This window comes from Leguminivora glycinivorella, chromosome 12 (genome assembly GCF_023078275.1).
Source record: "Leguminivora glycinivorella isolate SPB_JAAS2020 chromosome 12, LegGlyc_1.1, whole genome shotgun sequence".
Lineage (NCBI taxonomy): Eukaryota > Metazoa > Arthropoda > Insecta > Lepidoptera > Tortricidae > Leguminivora > Leguminivora glycinivorella.
This window is the reverse complement of record NC_062982.1, coordinates 17,572,405-17,580,022: the sequence shown is the minus strand read 5'-3', so window position 1 is coordinate 17,580,022 and position 7,618 is coordinate 17,572,405. Positions and strand designations below refer to the sequence as shown.

The window sequence follows — 7,618 nt, the reverse complement described above, 5'->3', positions numbered from 1 at the left end:
ACAACTTTTTCGAGGCACAGCCATCAGAGTTCTGGGCGAAAGGCATCCAAACTTTGCCGGATCGTTGGCAAGAAGTCATAGATGCTAATAGTGATTACATCGTCGACTAAGCTTTTTGTATTGTAATAATAATAAAAAATATAAAACGTAAACCAAGTGTCTCATTACTTTTGTGCCAACCCAATACTTTGTATTAATTATAGCTCTGCCTCTACGTAAGATTTTTTAGAAATCTTTATTTTTATAAAAATTAGAAGCAATTATAGTATGAACAATGTTTTGCGGTCCTATTTTTTAGAATAATAAAAAAAAACATATATATAATGAAAAAAAACTGCTAAATACTTACATCAAATAGGTGCAAAAATATTTATCACATCCACAATTAATACCTACACAATCCAGGGAGGAACATCAGAAACCGTTTGTCCCCTTTAGCTGATATCTAATCATTATCACCAGTGTGATACAATTTCTCACCAAAATATCGAAGACAAACTGTCACGCTAACATGTAGTAGGTACCTAATAATTCTAAAGCACTCTTTCCTGCAGAATCTGCATAAAGAGCCAGTAAGAGAGTGATAGCGTTTACTCTTTGTTTCGCCGTACATTCATTGCGCCGAGCGAATGAATGAAATAAACGTAACGGCGTGCGGCGACGTTTCATTCATAAAGTGTCATAAACAAACGAAGAGGGGTTCAAGTGAATGATTTTTATCGTATTATTGCATTCAAACAAACCTAATATGTAAGTTATAAACTGAATAAAATAGATACCATACTCCGAAAGAAACATGGATACGAAAATAAATAACTAGCTAAATATCACATTTCATCATATTATGGTAACATATATAACATATTATTCCATTATTAATCAGTTTTTTGGTGGTCTGATTCATTCGCAGTAATTTCTTTCTTGTTAGTCACGCGTCTCGCCTACCGAGCTGCCTCTGTACCTGGCACGGATTCTGGTCAAAGGTTTGACGTCTATACCTAATTGGTATGGCATGTGTACATGTATCAATTTATGATATGGGTATAACATTGTCTTTACAGTATGTACAGGGGCGTCTTTTAGGTGTGGCGAATGGGACAAAAGATTCGTTACCGGGGCTAAAGCTGCCCCTAAGTATGTACCTACAGCTAATAAGTTTAGTGTGTCTCTGTCACATTTATATTTTGATTGGGTACCTAGACCTACATTTATTCCTCTTGTTTCTTTATCAAATTACTGAACCACTTTAAAGAAATTTCGTCATCTGCCTCCGCGTCAATTTCATATGCAAGAATGGTAGGAATAAGGGACTATTTCCTTATTTATTTATTTTTACACTCTCCAAAGTTAAATGGAGTTTACAGACTTGAAAAATGACTAACATAAGAACATGTGGTTACAGTAGGTAATCTTGTCATAGGGAATTTGAGTATTTACGATCACGTAAGCGTTGGGGGTAGTTGAGTCACAATAACGGTCTGCTAACGGTACATTATTACGTGTATCTTACTCATCTGAAATATTTGCCTAAAGACCTTGGCTTTACCAGACAGCAGACAGAACATCCGGAGGTTACAAAGTATATGACCCTGCCTGCTACGCCGCGCTTCGAATCCCGGTAAGAACATTTATTTGTGCGATGAGCACAGATATTTGTTCCCGAGTAATGGATGTTTTCTATGTAGGTATATAAGTATTCGTATATTATATATTTCGTTGTCTGGGTACCCAGAACACAAGCCTTCTTGAGCTTACCGTGGGGCTCAGTCAATCTGTGTAAGAATGTCTATTTATTAATTTATTATTTATTTAATTTCTTTAAATGTTTAGCAACTGTAGTTATCAGCTGTGACATAGATACAATCTGGAAAATGACTATGCTACCTCCCCTACACCCTAAAGCGTACTTATAGTGGGGATGATTTTTTGCTGCAAACACTGCAGTGCGGGGTGTAAACAAAATAGGTCCTTCGAAAACGAATAATCAATCTTGGAGAAAAATATAGTACCAACTTACGTACATATTGTATAGTTCTGAAAAAAAATTAGAATTGTTTCCCATACTGTATCAATAACTAAGTATGTACGGTAATCTGTATACGTCTTTTGGTAGTTCTGTAAACCATTTTAGGTAACTTTTATGTCGTACAAGATATCAACAATTAAATATCCCCTCCATTATTATTGTCCAAAGTTAACCAGAATAAAATAGTTTTTCCCCTCACTAGCTCGGAAACACGTGTTTTGTCCTTTAATACCAGCGGGTAAAAACGCGTTTTATCCACTAGTGGGTCAAGTAATTTGACCTTGAATAAAGTCAAATTAACTGCTTTAAGATTGATAAAAGCAGGTGAATCTAGTAATAAAGATGATTTACCACCTGTGGAACTACTGGAAGCAGTGATAAACGCATTTTTTGCGTTGTTGTTTCCTCGCTATAGTGAGGGGAAAAGTTTTGTGTTACACTCTGGTGCAAATGTATTTTACTTCTCGTGTGTTAAAAAACTCGCAAGTTCAGGATTCTATTCTCGAACCACTCGCTTCGCTCGTGGTTCAACTATAGAATCCTTTCACTTGCTCGTTTTTCAATTCCACACTCGGCGTTAAAATACAACTTTGCCCCCTTGTATAACAAATAACTATTAAATGCAACCATAAATTCATCGACATAGGGTTGTAAACGGAAACATGTGATACTATGTACTCATAGTTATAAGGACATGACTATTGGTTTATTTTATTGTTATCAGTTTCCAGCACTGCGGTTCTACGCTGCCGCATGCTTATAATTAGATCCCAACAGTATTTAAATATATGAATATTGTACGATTTAGTACCAGAATGAGAGCGCAATAGTAAATGGACTATTATAAAGAGAGGTCGTGTCATTAAATCAGATATTATGTAAATAAAATTAAATAGGCGTTGGAATGACGGAAACTAAAACAAAATGACGCATAATGTTGCTGTGTTGCTTGAAGGTTGACCTGGCACCCTGGCAGTCTGGAGGACAAATTAAGGCAGACACATTGACTAACGAGTGAAAATCAACATCTATTAACCCTATGGCAAGTAAGTAGTTATTGTAATTAAGTAGAGTAGATTTTTATTTTTGTACATAAGTACTTAACCCTTAAATGCATGAATTTTTCTTTTAACGCGATATTAATAAATATGTCATAGACAATGGTTTTCTGACTCTGGGAAAAATAATAAAAAAATGTTTAAGATCGATTTTTATACTAAATCAGTGTTAGAAGTTAAATAGGTCAAATCTTATTTATATAAATATATCGTAATGAGTAAGTTTTATTTAAAAAAAAATACTACTATTAAAAAGGTACACTGTTTGTGAAACCTTTATGATAAAATGTTTAAACATAAACTAATTACTAACTCCGAAAAAATCAGCCTCAATCAACTACTAAAAATCGCCATCGTCCTGTTTTTCACACTTTTCCGCCATTTCATTTTAATCCCTAAATAATAAATAGTAAATCATTATATTATTTAATTGCATGTTAAATAATAATAAATAATGAATAATAATTAAGCAATAAATGTGATTTTGGATAGCTACATATCGAGCCACGGGCCATCAAACATATGATGCATATATACATCACCATGCATTTAAGGGTTAAATAGGTATAATATGTCTTAACGCATGAGACGTTTCTAGTGTTCAGTCTGGCAAAAAAAATTAGAAATTAAAATTAAGTGCTGTCCCTTTCAATTCAAGTCATTCATGTGAAATAAAACAAGACGACGACGATTTTTATTTGATATTGATTCAATGGGTTTTTATTACTTAATTTTTATTAGATATAGGTATATGTTATTGTATTGAAAATGTATTTATCAGTGTCATTGACCTGTGGTTTGTTGTGTCAAAAATGTTGGTGATAATACTCCATAATTTCCAAATATGGGCATTTTAAAAATTCCCCCCCCCCCCAATTAGCGTAAGTTGTTAACAAAAATTAACTCGCTGTCAGTTTTGTGACGACAATTAAGCATAAAATCTGTCTAAAAATGTACTTTTTTCACATTCTGAATGTAGATTATCGCTTAAAGTTTATATAATTAACACAAAAACAATATTTTTATAGAAATTTCATGGTTAATTACCGTTACAAAACTGACAGCGAGTTAATTTTTGTTAACAACTTACGCTAATTGGGGGGTCCCAAATTCTGAAAATGCTCATATTATATATCCCTAATTTATACTCTTCCTCAGAAACAAGTTCTGCACTTACAACTTTACACGAACTTTGTTTTAAGTTTTAATTTTTTTAACCTCAAAAGTATTTTTAGGTGGTGATTTATATCTTTTCATGCGTAATTCTCTGTAACCGCTACGTGGTATAAGTTTTACAAAACTTGTAATTTGAAAAACCTTTTATAGGTATACTTGAAGTCGAATTTTCAGAATGTAGGAATGTCATCTACGTATTGCCTAGCTACTGTTGAAGAGAATAATAGTACATTACTACAGAGGCCGGGACAAAGGGGGTTGCCGGCCGAAGACATATAGACGGATAGGTCTGAGGCGGGCAACCCCATTTCCCGCCGAGGTATGTATAGTGCTTTTCTCAAACATGGTATGAAATAAATAAAGTCTACTGAAAATAGTAACTTTGGATGGCTGTATCTCCTAAACGGTGCGTCGTAGCGCAAAAATAATCGAATTTTCGTTCCCCTTTGATACCGGGTGTATACGCTTATAAAAAAACCACAGAACACCCCACTAGAAGCCAAATGCAAGCGATATTGTTCGAGACGCAAATCACCAATCCTTGCGGGGTGAGGCGGGCGCGCACGGTGCTGCCATTGGTCGTTTCAAATAATGGCGCGCCTTTATGATTAGCAGTAGGGATGGGAATGGGACATGTCTATTATAGACAATGGTACCGGTACCAGTACTGTGGTGAATTTGTTTTGCAACAAATTATAATATTATAATTAAATTATAATAAGGCCTAGTTACCCTTCGGGTTGGAAGGTCAGATGGCAGTCGCTTTCATAAAACTAGTGCCTACGCCAAATCTTGGTAGTAGTTTCCAAAGCGGACCCCAGGCTCCCATGAGCCGTGGCGAATGCCGATGCCGGGATAACGCAAGGAGGATGATAATTGTGATAGCATCTCAATAAAAATCATTCTAGTAACTAATAACTAAACTGTGCATTTTTACTTACGTTTACTAAGTTAAATAACCAACTAAATATTCTAAACTAATCAATGAACTAAATACCACTACAGACTCTACAGATTCTAGATAATTATTCACTATTACAAATCTGCTTTCTTTTATATTTCATAAAATGGTAGCACATGGTACGAACGGCAGTACGAAGTTCCCGCAACAGACATAAACTAACATGGCCCCATGCCTAGTCGTTTACGTGAAAGGGATAGCATATCACATTTTAACTCGGTAAAGAGGGATGGACGCGCCTCGGCGCCGCTCAGCACAACCATATTGACCAATATAAATGAACTCCGCGGACAATAAAGAATATTCAACAAAATAATTAATTTGACTTAACTGTGGAATGTTGTTCCATCTTTTTTACATGTAGAAGTGTTAGAAGACTTGCCACACCACTTTATGCTGTAAGAGACCATTGTTTGCAACCAAAATTGATTATTTAAGATTTTTTCCCGAGCGGACACGGACACTGTTAGCGGGTCGTATACTTGGGCGCTACTGATCGGTGTCGCACGCGTTCAAACTTTTATAAACCTGATTTGTCGTATGCTTGGTGACCGCGAGTCGCCCTGTAAGGGCCATCTTGTTGTATTGATCTGTGAAAAAAACAAAAAGTTAAAAAAAAAAACAAAAAAAAAACAAAAAAAAATTTTTTTGTATGAAAACGCACCCAAAATCAAATATTGTCTAGGGCCCGTACCAGTTGCAGTCGGCACGTCTATAAAGCCCCTTATAGTTTTTTTTTTAATTGGCTAAATACCTGGATGTTATGTCACAATTATCTGTGTTTGGAAATTAAAAAAGAGGACTTTGCCGGCCTTGGCCTGCAAGGTTTGTATGAAATTCCATTATCTATCAATCGTCCTAGCCGCACCTGCAACGTCATACTTCGCTGCCAATTATAAGGCACATAACATCAATATTTCATACCATGTTTGAGAAAAAAATATACTTTATGGCCCACTATTTCAGAAGATCGTCGCGGCTGCTGCACTGTGGACGCTGTAGCTACGCGACGGGTCGCCGACTGTATACCTATGTAAGTAATAACCAGTGTTTTGACTATTTTAGCATGATGCACTAAAGACTAAAGTTCGTAGGCAACCTACAATTACAACAGTACAATACCTAAAAACTTACTACATAATATTTTGCTATATTAGGCTACTTGCCTCCTAATCAAATCATCTTCTTTTTAAGGACTGTCAAAACCAATTTCAACGTCTTGCTAATATGGAATTAAGTAATATGAAATCGAATTTAATGGCTTCACGGTTACTTTATATATTTCGACTCAGTTATTACTTTATATATTTCTACCTGACTTATTAAATACCTACAAATTGGATTTAAAAATACTTCTATCCATGCTTTTCTGATATTTATCTGATGTTTTATTTCGTGCATGGTATAAAATAAGTATTTCATTTTAAGTACAGTCAAGTTCCCTATTACGTTACCCAAGATACTAGCTACCGTACTTACCTATACTTACGTATTGAGGGACTGTAACTAATCATACTGACTGACAATTTCAGGATATCTTGGCTGGATCAGAAGATCATTTCAACGACTGCTCGGTGTCCTATCGTGGATTCCATCTGGCCCACACCTACATACTGTGCTGTGGTACGTTACAGTACCTATGTATTATATGCCACCAAAGTTTAAAGTAATAAGGTGACGGACCCAATCATGGACAGTTTAAGAAAAAAATTCGCCTATTTTTGATATTTCACTGATAAATGTAAAAATTCTACCGCCAAGCGTGTTAAATCTTGAATGTCCTATCCTTCTTCTAAATTTCAAGCGTATTGCAGAATAGATACTCCTATTGGTTTCTTCATAGTTAACAAATTAAAACTAGGTGTTTTTTCTCCAATTATGGACGGCACTTCTCCAGTAATGGATCCCCCATTATGGACAGTGAAATAAGTTTAAAATTTTACTTTTAAAGCCAACTGATACGCAATGAGTCAATTTTATACACCATAAATAGAATTAGTTTGGGTTATTTTAACATAGGATTGTTTCTTGTAAATTTTGGTTTTGTAAATTGTTCCTTGTCCATCATAGGAGGTAGGCAGTTTTTCGGGTCCAGTAATGGACACTCGCAAAATAACGTCATTTCTTTATATCTTTGGAGTAGAGATGGGTAGTGAGTAAATACTCAAGATAAATATCGAGTAAATACTCAGTATTTACTCAAAATACCCGTATTTACTCGTTTTTACTCAAATTGGTGGGTATAAACTATTTAGCGTGCTGAAATGGAATTACAAATTAGAAATATTGGTGTATTTTGTTATCGGCTACTAAGTTAAGTAATCAAATTTATATGAATTTTATTTTAAAGACGTGCTCTCCATACATGTAACTATTTATCACAAAAATAAAATTCAG

At 35.0% G+C, this 7,618-nt stretch overlaps 1 long non-coding RNA gene across 1 annotated transcript; it reads left to right on the top strand.

Moving 5' to 3' along the window:
• Nucleotides 1-2,934: 2,934 nt before the first annotated feature.
• Nucleotides 2,935-6,845, top strand: LOC125231551. The gene is made up of 3 exons (XR_007177629.1): nucleotides 2,935-3,072; nucleotides 6,188-6,254; nucleotides 6,754-6,845. It is a non-coding gene; the product is annotated as an uncharacterized LOC125231551 (long non-coding RNA).
• The last annotated feature ends 773 nt before the right edge of the window (nucleotides 6,846-7,618 follow it).